Source organism: Diceros bicornis, chromosome 14 (assembly GCF_020826845.1).
Source record: "Diceros bicornis minor isolate mBicDic1 chromosome 14, mDicBic1.mat.cur, whole genome shotgun sequence".
Lineage (NCBI taxonomy): Eukaryota > Metazoa > Chordata > Mammalia > Perissodactyla > Rhinocerotidae > Diceros > Diceros bicornis.
Genome location: NC_080753.1, coordinates 23,219,336 through 23,233,754, shown reverse-complemented (window position 1 = coordinate 23,233,754; position 14,419 = coordinate 23,219,336). Strand labels below are relative to the sequence as shown.

Below are 14,419 nucleotides of genomic sequence, written 5' to 3'. Positions count from 1 at the left end.
TTCAGTCTGCAGGCAGGAGGTCAGACATAGACAAATGTAATCCTACGACTACGATGAGTGGCTACAATAAAGGGCTGTGACCTCAGCAGAAAGGTCAGGGAAGGATCCTCTGAGGAAGTCACAGTGATGCTGTGATCTGAAGGATGAGAAGGGCTTAAACAAGGAAAATAGGGTGTGGAAGGCTGCGTTCCAGACAGAGTCGAGGACAGTACAGGCAAAGGCCCTGTGGCAGGTGGGAATGTGGTGGACACAAGGAACTAAATGAAGGCCAGAGTGGCTGGAATGGAAGACCAAGGAGGATGAGGGGGGAGGGGCCAGACCACCCAAGGTTCTTAAAGATAAGGAGTTTATCTTTATTTTAAGAGTAATGGAGAACTATTGAAGTATTTTGAGCAGGGTGTGTGTGTGTGTGTGTGTGTGTGTGTGTGTGTCTGTGCAAGACACATGACTGATCAGATTTCTCTCTGGAAAAGGCCACAGTGTAGACCAGAGGCCAGCAAACTTTTTCTATAAAGGGCTAGACAGTATATATTCTAAGCTTTGCAGCCAGATGGCAAAACCGAGGCTATGACACAGACTCATACATCAGTTACATAAAACTTTGTCTTACATAATAAGACAAAAAGAAATTTCTACCAATTTTTTCAGGAAACTCAAAATATAATAATAATTGAGTACACTTCTTTTGTAATACAGATCTACTAATGAGAAGAAAGGAAATATTTTTTGGAGGGATAACATTTTGCTTAATTGGGGCCCAAAGTCAGTGTTCCCATATCATCAAATGTTCATATGTACATGCCATTTTAAGCTCAGGGGCCATATAAATCAGGCAGTGGCTGGATCAGGTAAGTGATCCTTGGCAACTGTAGTTTGTGGACCTCTGGTTCAGACAATGGACTGGAGTAGGGTGAATGAGGATATGGGGTGACTTAGCTTTGTGATGGTCGAGGCCAGGCAGCTTGGATGCGGGTGGTGATGGAGGGGCATTTTGGCATGAACCTGACAGACGTGGTGACGGGATGGGCATGGGGTGCAGGAGGGGGGCGTGTCAAGATGACGCCTAGATGTCAGGTTGGCACCCGTGAAGACAGGGAGCACTGCCAAAGTTCAGTTTCACTTTGAGACCTAAAACAGGAGCTGTCACCAAGGCAGGGGACCGAGGGCTCCAAGGCTCAGAGAGGTTTGTGAGTCCCCTGACAACAGGCGGTAAGTGACACCAGGGACATGAGGAAGAATGCCAAGAGAGCTCACGAGAACGGGTCCAGTACTCAGTCTGCAATATACACCACCTAGCACACTGTTCCCAACTGCTTAATCTGCCTCCGCCATCAGACTGGGACCTCTTCAACTCTGTCTTCAGGGGTCAGCATAAACAGGGCACCCACTGGGTGCTAAGGACATGAGACAGGAAGGGAGGGAGGGAGGAAGGGGAGACCTTTGGCTTCCACAGGCTAACACAGAGAAGATGCCCTCAATCCACAGTGGAAGCCAACTTCCCTCTCCCCCTCTGAAGGGCCGACCACATCCTGTGGCTAACCTTCCACAGGAGCTGCTCTTGATAAGGGTCACTGGACCCTCCCCAATCACTTTAAATCATCCAAGTGTGCGCTCGCACACACACATTTACACACAAATCTCCTCCCCACCAACCCCTGGCACATGATTTGTGGTGATGGTGTATTGACAACACACCCATCAGCTGTCAGTTCAACATGTCTAAATATTATGTTCCATCACCCAGAACATCATTTTTTTAAATTAAATAAAAAAAGTTAAGTGGCAATCCCACTCACAGCAAGGAGGGAGAACAGAAAAAAAGCCACAGGTTAAAGAAAATCAAATTTTTTCCTCCTCCTTTTCTTTCTTTCTCTTTCCTTGTTTTGAGCAGAAGAGTACAAAGCTCATGGCTCCATCTCTCTAACAGCCAGGGGACGAGGAGGTCAATGCTGAGATGTGCAGTGACCTGCCTTGGTGACCGGGGTATGTTTGCCTGATGTCAGTGGAGCTCAGAGCAGGCCAGTCCCCCTGGGCCATGGCCACAAGTCCTCTGACCCAAGGGGGAGTCTCTGATAGGGACACTGATGAGTTCATGGGAGGGTGTGCATGTCCTCGTGGCCAATAGGAACATTCCGGAAAGCACTGTACATACACTATTTTATTTGGTCCCCACTACCAATCTGTGAGGTCAGAATTGTTTTCTCTATTTAAAAGAGGAAATTCACATGCAGAGGATGATCTGCCCCACACAATCAGCGACAGGGCTAGACCTCCAACCCTCCAAAGCCAAAGCACGAGGCTTCCTCCGATCTTCTGCAGCATCCCTTGTTCCCCCACGCGGATCTGATTAGCACGAAGCTACTTCCCCCTGGTTGGATTCTTCCAGCTTTCTCCTTGGCTGCTGAGGACTCGAGGAGAGCTAGTTGACGCCATAGTGTAGACACGCCCCGGGAATCCGGCCACTAGCTCCTCGCAACCTTCAACCCTCTAGCACACAGCCATGAACTTGGAAGTATGAAAAAGAAGCTGAACCATTTTACACCCAAAAAGCGTTCTATTTCTAGGCTTAAAGAGCTAAGCTCCAGCGATCTGGAACATTCCTTTACTCATCAGGAACTTCTCACTGGAGAGGAACAAATGGGTTATGTGGAGGCAGTGTCCACTGAGCAGTGGATTGGGAGTGAACAGTCCAGAGTTCAAATCTTAATCTTCCACTGCTGCCAAGTGAGTGAGTGAGTCACCTGGCAGGCCGAGCTAAACCCCTCCCCCCTTTTTTTTAGAGCCTCAGTTTTGACTTCTATAAAAAAGGAATAACAATACCTATTATTCCCGGTTTTTTGGTGAAGATTAAACAGGAGAATGTACAGGACATGCGTGGCACCCAGTGAGGACTCTCGGCGTCTCGCCACCCAGGGTGGGGTTTCTGTTGTTTTGTTTTGACTTGGGTACAGTTTAGATCAGGCTCAATGACTCAGTCGTGATTGAATCGGTTTGGTTATCTGTTTCCTGGGCAACCTTCAGCCCTCCCTTTGTTTCAGTTAGCAGACTGGTGCTCAGGGGCAGGAACTGGCAGAAGTGGACACAATCAGGAAGAGAGAAAAACCATCCCCTTTGGTGTAGGGACCAACAGCCTCACTCACCCTGACTCCCCCTGAAAGCACTAATGCACTAGGGTACAGTCACTGTTCTCCATAATGACGACCCAGAGACATCGTGCAAAGGCGAAAGTACATTTACTGTATTGTTCTCTAGGCAGAGAAATGAACCGAAGAATGTAGATGCTCATGTGACCTGCTTGTTCATTGTTGAAGGAAGTTCTCTGGGGCAGCTCGGCCCCTGCAAGAGACGCCTGCAGTTCTTCATCGGTCAGTGCAACTCAGGAGGTGCCTAAGAGGGACTCAGAGCATGGCCACGGGTCAGGCCGCGGTCTCCAACGTGGTTACTGGTAATGAAGGAGGTGGTCTGCTCTCCGGGGTCCCAGCTCTCAAGCAGTTCAAGACCCCAGGAGAGGAAAAGAGAAGTAATTATTTAGTGGCCATCTACAGCTTAAGAATATCTCTGGTTATCATTAAAGAAAAAAGCTTAAAGGGGTACGTCCCAGTTACCCGGAAAGAGTCATTTCATTCCCTCCATGATACCAGATAAGGAGATAGTCTACTTCCTTTCCTGTTTCAAGAGGGCCGCCAGCTCTCAGATTCCAGGAAATTGGCAGTAACTCTGTCCATATCTGCACTTTCCTTACTTTTAGTTACAGCCTCTCGGGCTGCTTAAACAACGGCCCTCTCTGAGGAAGTTGGGACACACTGTCTGGCAGGGCTGTCCCAAGGAAGCAGGCCTGGGGTGGCCTTGGTGGCCTCCATCTGCCACCTCGTCTGACGGGCAAACGAGACCTTCCTTGGCGTAAGCTCCTAACTGCCTCAGAGTTCACGCCAAGGTAGACAACGAGAAGAAAAGTGAGGCCAACCTAACCTTCAACATTTTGAGGGCACTCTGACACCCATTATTTTTCTGTGACGCAGACCCAGGGAGCTTGTATTCCCATTTTAAGCTAAGCTAGGGAAGCTCTGAGGGAGGAAGAGATTTCCACAGGATCACACGTGCCGGCAAGAAGCAAACCTGAGGGAGAGGAGAGCCGGAGCCTCTGGTCTCAGGCCAAAGAGCCCCTGAGAGACCACAAAACCACTTTGAGCAAAACGAGACGAGAGCCTCCATGTGACTTGAGTGTTCTCCAAAAATACAAACAAGAAGGCATCATGGAAGCGCAAAGAAACAGTCTCCTATTTATTTCTAGTCTATCGATAAAAATGTCACAGCCGTCTCTGAATAGCTCTCATTCTGTCCTCCTCGTTTTCCCCTCCACTCTGGGTCTTCTGGACCTAGACCAAGTCTCCCCCTCTCCTCCCGATTATGTGCACACAGATTATCTCCCTCTTCACGGGACACTCACAGGAAATTTAAACATTCTCAGACGGGGTTCTTTTAAGCCCACTTCCCCTGCCCTCCAGCCCCAGCCCCAGCCCCCACCGGGTTGCTGCGTATTCAGGAAATGCAAACCCAATATAAAGATAACCCGGACCAAACAGAAAAGGAGACCGGCCCTGTGACCTTGTTGGGCAATGACTTCCCCTCCCTGCACCTCAGACTCAGCTTCCGCAGAATGAGGAGGCTGAACCCCATGGGCTGCAGGGAGGTCCCTCTGGCTCTGACCTGCGAAGGCTCAGCTGGACGAACCTCCCCAGACCCTGCCTGTCCCAGGGACACGCAACAATCCTGAGCCAGGATATTGAGGCAGTAGAGTTTCCCACCACTGACACCGGATCCCTAAGGATCCCAGCCTACCGAGGGGGAAAGAGAGCTGGGAGTCAGGACACCTGGATTTCTGCCTTCTTTTAGAAAAAGGAAGAGAGTGAGTGGGGGAGGGTATCAGAGCAGACTTAAGCTCTAGCTATAGTGTTTTAATTTTCAAAAAATAGAATAATCTATATGACTAGTATAATAAAGATCATTAAAATATTTTTAGAAAGGAGAACGCACTGGGTGCAACAGTGGGAAGGACCTGATGGTCAATCTCCAGAGCAGTACTTCAAGATTCAGGTTATAACATGTTTCCATTGGCTTTTATGTGGCACTACAAGCATACGAGTACTTTGCCTGGGGCGCCTCCTGTCTCTATGCCCACAGTAACCTTGGACCCCCAAACTCCTCCGATAGCCCTGGACATGATGTGTCCCGACTTCCTGCTTCAGGAAATGGTCTCCACATCTGCATCTAGGACAACCCCTTGTTTCATTGTGCAGGGCTTGGCTCACAAGGAGAACTCAAGCTGGAGTGTCACCCGATGAAGAATATTTCATCTACCAGTTGAGCTCCCCACGGGCTAGGCCAGTTGGATGGTGTAAGTAATCAGTCTTGGCTCACAGCTCTAAGTAACCAGAATGGAGGAGGGACAGGAAGCATGAATCATTATCAGGAGAGAAGCTGTTAATAGACTTGAGGTTTGCAGGCGGGGTGGGGGATGTTGGGCCTGGCCCCTCAGCTGGGAGAATGTCAACATCGTCTTGGAGAACAAAGCAGCCCCTCCCTAACTCCAGCAACACAGATGCTCAGGCTCCTAGAAACTCTCACCTTTCTAGGTACTTGAGCAACACTTGGAAAAAAAGACAAGTAGTTGACTCCAAACCATTTTTTGGTATTCACAGACTAAATTTTTTAAAGAAAGTTGCCAATCTCTGTTTTACAAAAGTGAGTTGGTGGCCAAGAGTGAACTGAAGCATTTGCTAGAGAGACAAAAAGGCAAACGCAAATCCATTCAAGACCACCATGTTCATTGGCCATGAGTGGTCAAACACTCCTGGGGATCCTGGTGACACACAGTCAAACACTAACTGCAGGACTTCTTAGGGCTTTTTATATGCTAATAGTACGCTGAAGACCTGCCTGCTGGGTCTGATGGGTGGCTGCCCAGGAGGGGCCAGGCGGCCATCTGTGGGGATAGCAGCACCATGCTGGGTCTCACTGCCTCATGAAAACGCCCGTCTCTATGTCTCAGTTCACACCACTTCTACACCCAGGATGTATGAGTTCCTTTTCCAGCCACCTTACCCTACCTGCTCTACAGAGTCAGCTCCAATCTGCCTCCTCCAGCCTTCCCCAGGAAGCCTTTCCTGACCACTCGAGAGCACAGTGCTATCCCCCTTGGAAACCCACTCTGAATACCTGACACCCAAGCTTATGAAATAGTTTATCCTTTATGCATTTTTGGGTCATAAAGTCTTTTTAAATTAATAGACTTTATTTTTTAGAGCAGTTTTAGGTCACAGCAACTCTATGCTGTGCTGTTTTTTCTACCACTTGCCCACTGTACATAGCCCAGAGTCACTACAAATAGCAGGTGTTGAAAAAAGTTGTTGCCTGATAGATATCAAATCAGGAAGTGATACAAATCTGAGAGTAATATAAAGCCATTTACTAGAAGGGAGTGTGTGATATAAAAAGTGTTATGTCAGCTATAAGAATGGAAGTAAAATGGACAGTGAAGACCACTGGTCGGGCCCCTGCAGGACATGTGTCCAGCAGAGCAGTTGTGCCATCCCTTGGCCTGGGGGCCCCACAAGGGAACACTCCCCAGTGCGTGGTATCACAAGGCTCTAGCTCCCTCATGGTTCCACGACAGAGGGAATGGCTTACAGGCAGAGCCGAGATGCTGGGGTGCCCCATTTTCAGAACCCCTGGTTTATATGCTCTCCAAACATTGGCCAGACCAGTGTGTTCTGTTTTCCCTCAGATTATTTTTAAAAACGCCTCAGTTTGAAGAACATAATAGTGAGGCTGGGCATCTCACACTGACCCTGGATTTCTGCCTCCGTTGTGGTCACATTTCATAAACCAGCTCTGTCATCTTAAGAGCATCACTGAACAAGGGCACAGGCCTGTTCTCAGTCATAACAACACTGACTAGCGTGGACCAAGTGCTGTGATGCCCCAAGCTCGTGGTACAAGCTCCAAGTGCATCGTCTCACTTGGTCCTTGAGCAGCACCATCCGTTGACCCCATGTCACAGATGAAGAAACAGCTCAGAGAGACTAAGCTAGTAAGTGGCAGAGCTAGGTTCAAACTCAGCTCTCTCTCCCTGCCCCCCTAAAGCCCAAAATACCTAACCACTGGGCTCTGCAGCCTCCCCTCCGACGAAAGGCACACCACCAGGAGACAGAAAAACCAATAGCAGGAAGGATGCGGGCGGGGGGAGGCACAGGGAAGGGGGGAATGTGAGAAGAAGGAGAGAGTGGCATGAAGAGGTGAGGAAGCTGGGGTCTGGATGAGGCGCACACGGGGTCTGGCTTTGGGTCCAGGAGGCCTTTGAGAAGTGGGATTGAAGCAAGCAAGTTGTTGGTGATCGCTGGAGAAACAAGCCACAAAATATGCAGAAGCCATTTCCTCTCTCAAGGAAGATAAACAATAGATTCATAAACAAATTTTACAAAGCTGCCTAGCTATTTAAAGCATTCTGGTAGGAGCTCACATCCTTTGTGAGTATAAAGCTAATCCTGAAAAAACGGTCAACGGTTATTTTGGGGAGAGGGAAGGTGGGACAAGTGGATAGGAGAGGGACGTACTACTTTCTGGTCTGTGATCCGCTAGCCCTGTGACTGCAGCCAGTTACATGTCCTCTCTGCCCCTCGCTTCACTCTTCCGTCAACAAGGGATAGTCATTCCTGCCCCCCAGGGCTATGGCGGAGAAGAAAGAAGATATACTTTCTGGCAATATGGCAGACCAGATACACGACCTTCCCCACTGAAACAACTAATATGCTGGATAAAATTTAAAATATAAAAATTGTATACACATTGCTGAGCTGGTATAAATGGAAGGATTCTTCGAAGACCAAAACCAAAACCAAAAGCAGGAACCTTGGGAGGTAAGCTAGAAGCAAAGCCGGCTTCTGCCCTAAGGGTTCCTGCTGACCCCCAGAGATTCTAAGTTTCCCATGAGAGCTGCACAGGGTTTAGAAAACAGGAGAAAAAGCCTAGTTCCTCCATAAAGTTGGGACTCCAAAAGGCTCCACCCTCAATGAATGAGAAATAGACCCACAGCACAGAAGGGGACTGCAAGGAAACCTGAGCTTGGGCTGGATAGAATGGGGGTGGGGGGTGGGATGCTCTCCTGAACATTTGTAACCATAAGCTGGACCTCACACAGGTTTGCAGTTTGAATTCATGCTACTTATGTAGCTGGAAAAGCTTTAGGGAGAAAATTAATGTAAAGTGATTTTTGGCTGGTAGTGCTCCCAGACAACTAGCAGAAGTTAATGCAAATCTTCTCTGGGAAAATTAGCTTCAGTCCACACCTCAAATAATTCCCAAAGATAAAGTTCCAGGGAAAAGGAGCACCTCACAGAAAATAACAACAAGAAAACAAGGCCCTGTGAGTACTAGCCAGCAGAAACAACAGATGGCAGAATCAGACCTGCAAAGATTTCGGATTCTGGAATTACCAGACATGAAATTCTACAATGTCTAAACAGCCACTTCAATATATTAAAGAAATAAAAAAAGAAGTTTGCAAGCATGAGCAAGAAATAAGGGATCAGAAAATCACCAAGCAGATTTGAAAAATAATGGACCAGAACTTCAAGAAATGATAAATAAAGGAAGTGAAAGGAAAAAAATTCAGTGGATGGATTCAACAGCATTTGAGACACAGAATAAATTAGTTAAATGGAAGACAGATTTGAAGAAATTATTCAGGGTTCAGCACAGGGACAAAGAGATGAAAAATACGAAACAGAGATTAAAGAGATACAGAGAAGAGAATGAGAAGGTCTACCATATGTCTAACTCGAGTTCCAGAGGAGATATGAGAGAGAATGGGAAAGAGGCAATATTCAAAGAACTAAAAGGGTGAGAATTTTCCAGCATTGTTGAAAAACACCCATCTTTAGCTGTAGGGATCCCCACAAAACCCAAGCAGAATAAAGACAGAGAAATTTACACCTAGTTACATGACAATGAAGCTGGAGGCGACCAAAGAAAACGATGCTATCTTGAACATAACCAGAGAGAAATGCCAGGTCACTTATAAAGAAACAGCAATTAGATTGACAGCCAGCTTCTCAACAGCCACATTCAGAGCCAGAGGTAGTGGAATAATGGCTTCAATGACCCAAGAGAACATATCCAGTAAAGCTACCTTTCAAAACTGTGAGCAAAACAAAGACATTTTCGAGTCAACAAAAACCAAACCAAACCCAGACAGAAAAAACATGCAAGTTCACCAGCAACAGACTCTCACTACCGGATAACGCTAAAGGATTTATTTTAGGCAGAAAGCAAATGATCTCAGATTCATGAAAGAATGGTGAAAAAAGATATTGATAAGTCTGTGGGTAAATCTGTACACATACTTACTGTATAAAACAATGACGTCTAACGTGGGGAAAAAACAGGATAGAATGAAAACAGAGGAAAATTGTATATAAATTAGGAGAGGCAGTGGTTAGAATTAAACCAGTTTAGGGTTCTTGTATTGTCTGGGAGGAAGGTAAAGAGACTGATTACTTTTAGACTTTGTTAAGTATGCCTGTTAAAATCACTGGGGTAACTACTGAAAGAATAGATATGAAGCATATAACTTCCAAATAAGAAGATGGAAAATGGAATGAGGGAGAAAAACAACACTTCAACCAAAAAAGAAAGAGTAGAAAAAAATTCAAAGTATATAAAGATGGTAGAAATGAATCTCAAGTCATCAATAAGATATACCTGTTCTAAACATCTATGCACCAAATAGCATTGCCTTAAAATACATAAAGCAAAAATTTCAGCACTACAAGGAGAAATGGACAAATCCAGTGGGAGATTTTTTAACACACTTCTCTCAATAATTGATAGATTAATTAGACAAAAACAGAAAAGGACACATTATAGATGATTTGAACAGCACAACGAACTAACTCATTTCAATGATCTTATATAGAAAACTATATCCAATAATTAGAGAAAACACATTTTTTCAAGCACTCATGGAACAAATAAGAAAAAAGTTGAAAAGAGATAAAATATAAAAAGAGAGCACACAGAAGTGGTTCAATGCTTATTTCAAACTCTCTCTCAAGATCCAAACCTATCTTGTCTTAAAAAAGACAGAGACCCCATCTTTCTTGATCACTGACGTATCTCCAGAGTCTAGCACGGTGACTGTCACGAAGGAGGCTCTTCATATGCACTGAAGAATGAGCGGTGAAGGAGGGATTCTCTGTTGCGGATGGCACAGGTTGAGTGAGCAACTGGCAGGGCTGTAATGGATGTAATGAAGTCCTTTCCAACATGGAGGGATAATTTACACAAAAAACAAAAGCAGAGTCATGACGGCCACCTTCAAATCCGAAGAGAGAGTCATGTTGAAGAGTCTTTGACAACCCAGTCTTGATGGTTCCAAATGGCAGAGCAGAGAAGAGCAGACAGAACTTACAAAGAGGCAGAATTTGTCCCAAGATTAGGAAGAATTTTCTAACAATTCACTGTTCAGCGTTGGCTGGGAATTGGCCTGGCTGATCCTCTAAGGCCCCTTACCACCCCGTATGGGACAGGAGTCTCTGTCCGGGATGTCCTGGGAGTCCCAGACCATGGACTGACCATCCTTCAAATTCCATCCTATTCCAGAGATTCCTTTACCCCCAATTCCCTGGATACTCAATCCCTGAAAGGTCCCAAGATTCAGGAGGTGCTGGAGGAATAACAAGAGCTTCAGTCCTCAGAAACTCAATTCAGTGTCCTCCCTGCTCCACCATCAGCCTCTCCACGAACTGAAAGGAGTACATTTGGCCTCCTTAAGCAGACATGCACTTTCCAAGTCTACCCATGCCCCAGTAAACCCCATTTTTCCAGCACGTGATGAGAGATTAAAAAAGCATATAGAATTAGTTAAAATAAAAATTCCTAAACCTTCCAGGAGAAGGAAAGCAAGCTCACCTTGACCTCCGCAGCAGATGGTCGAGTTGGGGGCCTGGCTCTGGGGGCTTCTCCTGCGGCTGGCCAGTCATGCTGCTCTCATGCTGCTGGGCAGGTGGGAAGAGGAGACCTGGTTCTGTGGGAAAAAGAGAAGGAAGGGTCACTTCATCGTTCGCCTCTAGCTCTCCATCACCAGCCTGCAGAGGACACTATCCAGAAGCCCCAGGAGTTCCCGAGGCTGGCCTCACCCACTCTCATGTCATTGGGGCGCAGGCAGGCATGCATGGGACAAATGTTTCCCACGCCCTACAATGTGCCAGGCAGGGCTCTTAGGAATGAGGCCACAAAGATGAATTAGACGCAGTCGCTGCTCTCAAGAAACAGTCTAACGAGAGAGAGAGATGAACACGTGTTTCATTACAGTATAATTGGGTAAGTGCTGTGGTTTCCCAAAATTCACTCAACAACCTACCTGTCCCACAGGGGTGCAAAGGCAGCTTACACGGCTACACAGCCAGGGCTGCTCAAACTATCTGTGATGAAGAACCAGTTGTCTCTGTTTTTGTTTCAATTTCCAATCCATCACAGATGAATACTTTTATAAAATATAACAAAAATGAACTGCTAGAAAAATGAAATGAAAAAATATGTACACAAAGGGCAAGCCTATTTTTTCATTATTTGATTCATAGATGACTCTGTCAAATTGGTAAGAAAGTTTCTAAGTGCTTACTCTCCATTTCTGTACTTATCTTGTGGACCGCCGGTAAGCAGTTTGCAGACCAGCACCATTCCACCAACCACACTGAGTAAAGTTTATACAGAGTGCAACTTCCCTAAGATGTCTAGCCGATCTCTTGGTTCAGAGAGGGTGGCTAGAAATAAAAATGACACCAAATTCGCCCTCTGGACTAGAGTTCAGAGAGTGTCTGTCCAGGAAGGAGAGAGCAACAGCAGGGACTTTGGGAAAGTGTGGCTTCGGGGTGTCTGGACAGAAGTGGTGGCACCAACTTGCTGGTTCAGGTAACAGAATGAGGCTCATGCAACCTGGTCCAAATTTGTGCCTGGAGCCCTGTCCTGCTCCATCCCGAACTTCCACACCCACTATGGCAACCGCAGGTGAAGCTACCACCCTGAATGGGAAGAACAAAGTGTCACCTATGAAAACGGACTGGGATATTTCAGAAAATAAATCATTTTCAAAATGTCATGAGGGCTGCTGGTGTTCATTCCTACTATTTAATGCTATAAAAGTCATTTTTTTTTTTTAAATTGAGAAATCCTTTGTCTGTGACAGCCAGCTCCAAAAAAAGCCTTTAAATGCCTATTGCCTTAATACTTGAGGGAGAGATTACAAGTCATTTTCACCCATTTGAATGTTTAACAGAAAGTGCTCATTCCTCTAAACTCTCAGCTTTTAAGTAGTTCCTATTTTAAACTTTAGAAGAAGATAACTCTGTTGAAGAAAAACTTCCCTTTCAAAGTCTTTTTTTTTTAATGCAAACACACATACACTTTCATTCCTTCCTTCGAATGCTAAATCATCTACAATTTGGGAGTTTGTTGCTCATGAAATTCTAGCGATAAGCACATCATAAACATTCCTATAGCAACAGAATGCTTTTGAAGCCATGTCTGTGATGTTACAAAGATTGTATATCATTATCTCTGAATGTTGGCGAAGAGAAGGTTATGGGAATAACTATTTATGTACAAATAAGTCAATACAGTAACTGGCAACCTAAATAGCAGATCTTATCGAGAAGCCAAACCACGGCATGGGGTGGGAGGCAGGAACGTAGTTCCCTCCGTTTTCATGAATAAATATTGCCATCCTTACTCTCCACATGGGAAAGTATCTCTCCAAGCTCCCTGCAGCAGCACGAGTCCTTGGAACCAGTTGTCTCACGGGCAAGAGTTAAGCTTAGACAACCACATACTCAACTTTGATTGGTCATCTACTACATGTCAGGTGCTGGGCTAGATTCTAGGGTTCTCATGATGGCGTCTTCCTCAAGAGGCCCAAAAGAGACATATAAACAGGTCATTACAATTCTCCTTCCCTGCTAAGAAGAGTATATCGGCTGCAGTTAAAGGAAAGGGAATGAAGTTAGCTAGCTCAATCCATCTGTCCAACCATCCATTTGTCCATCCAGTGTTGACTGAGTGCCAATATGGACCAGGCAAGTGCGAGGCACTGGGCACACAACAGTTGAGACCAATGTGGTCCTTGCCTTCCTCACGGAGCTTATAGTCTAGTGGGGGGAGCCAACAATAACAAATTAGAAATAACTATAATAGTGACGTGCTCTAAAGAAGTATGGCTACCGCCATAATAGCATCTGACAGGGGGTGGATCCAGCATGGAGAAGGGTCAGTGGTGCTTTCCTAAGGAATTAGTCTTTAATCTGAGCCCTAAGAATAAATTAGTGAAGCAAATAGGGAAGGCAGGAGGGGAAAGATAGAAAAGGTGTTGCCAGCACAATGAATAGTCTGTGCAGAGGTCCCGTGATGAGAAGGAGCACGGCACGTTCTCGCTATGAGAGGAGGCTCTTAATGAGGATCAAGTCAGTTGTCAACCTCACACCAAGCTTCAATCACTGTGGTATTCAGGGCAACCATTACAGATGCACAGGTTTTTCAAAAAGTACCCAAGAAGTTACCTAGGGCAAGCCAGGAAAATAAGGTGCCTATCTGCTGGATTCTCCCTCATCCTAAGCTGGCATGAGGCATCCAGAATAGGGGCCACCTTGCCCTCCCTCCCATTTTATAACAAGTTTTAGGACTCTTACCTATTTTCTTTTCAACAGCGGTCACTTGGCTAAATCCAATCTGGCCAGTGGTAAAAATTAGTTGGTCAACGCTGACATAAGACTGACGGTGAGTGTGGGTTTGGGGATGTGGACGAGCATTCTATTAATGAAATTATGGCTGGAAAAGCCTCATGGCGGATGTTACTTTATGGAAGGTCATACAGTTTCAGGCACAGAACACGAGCTTTGGGGCCAAGTAGACCTGGGCTCACATCGGGCCCCGCCCCTCCCTGGCCATTTGGCCTTGTTCTTCTGTAAACAGGGTTAGCTGTGCCCCCTGGCAGGGATCTCAGGAAGATCAGCAAGAATGCAGGTCCCACACTGAGCACATTTGCTGGCTCCCACCAGGCCCCAGATAAGCAGCAGCACGGCTACTACCACATACCGGTGAGGTGGGGACAGCCATGCCCCTCACTCAACTGGAGAATCAACAGGAATCCATGAACCGATTTCCCAGCCAGGACTGGGGCTGCAGGGCAGATTTGCAAGAGCGCAGGGGTCGGGCATCACTGACCAGTGGTCCTGATGGCTCACCATTTCTTGGTGAGTGTCCTCAAGGGTCCCCAGCCACTACGCTGCGAGCTCCCAACTGGAAGTCCCACTCCACACCAGGGTAGACCCTCACTGGGTCACACCCCATCAGCCCCAGGCTCAGCCTC

The 14,419-nt window shown here is 46.4% G+C and overlaps 1 protein-coding gene across 17 annotated transcripts in view; it reads right to left on the bottom strand.

Annotated features, from left to right (window-relative positions):
* TRERF1 (transcriptional regulating factor 1) overlaps positions 1–14,419 on the bottom strand; it is a 195,520-nt gene that overhangs the window by 52,918 nt on the left and 128,183 nt on the right. For 16 of the 17 annotated variants that reach the window (XM_058554373.1, XM_058554379.1, XM_058554382.1 and 13 more), the window contains one exon: positions 10,969–11,083. The gene's annotated coding sequence lies outside the window, so the exon portion shown is untranslated. Of the gene's footprint in view, positions 1–10,120; positions 10,803–10,968; positions 11,084–14,419 lie in introns of all 17 variants that reach the window. The other variant, XM_058554377.1, reaches the window with a different exon arrangement.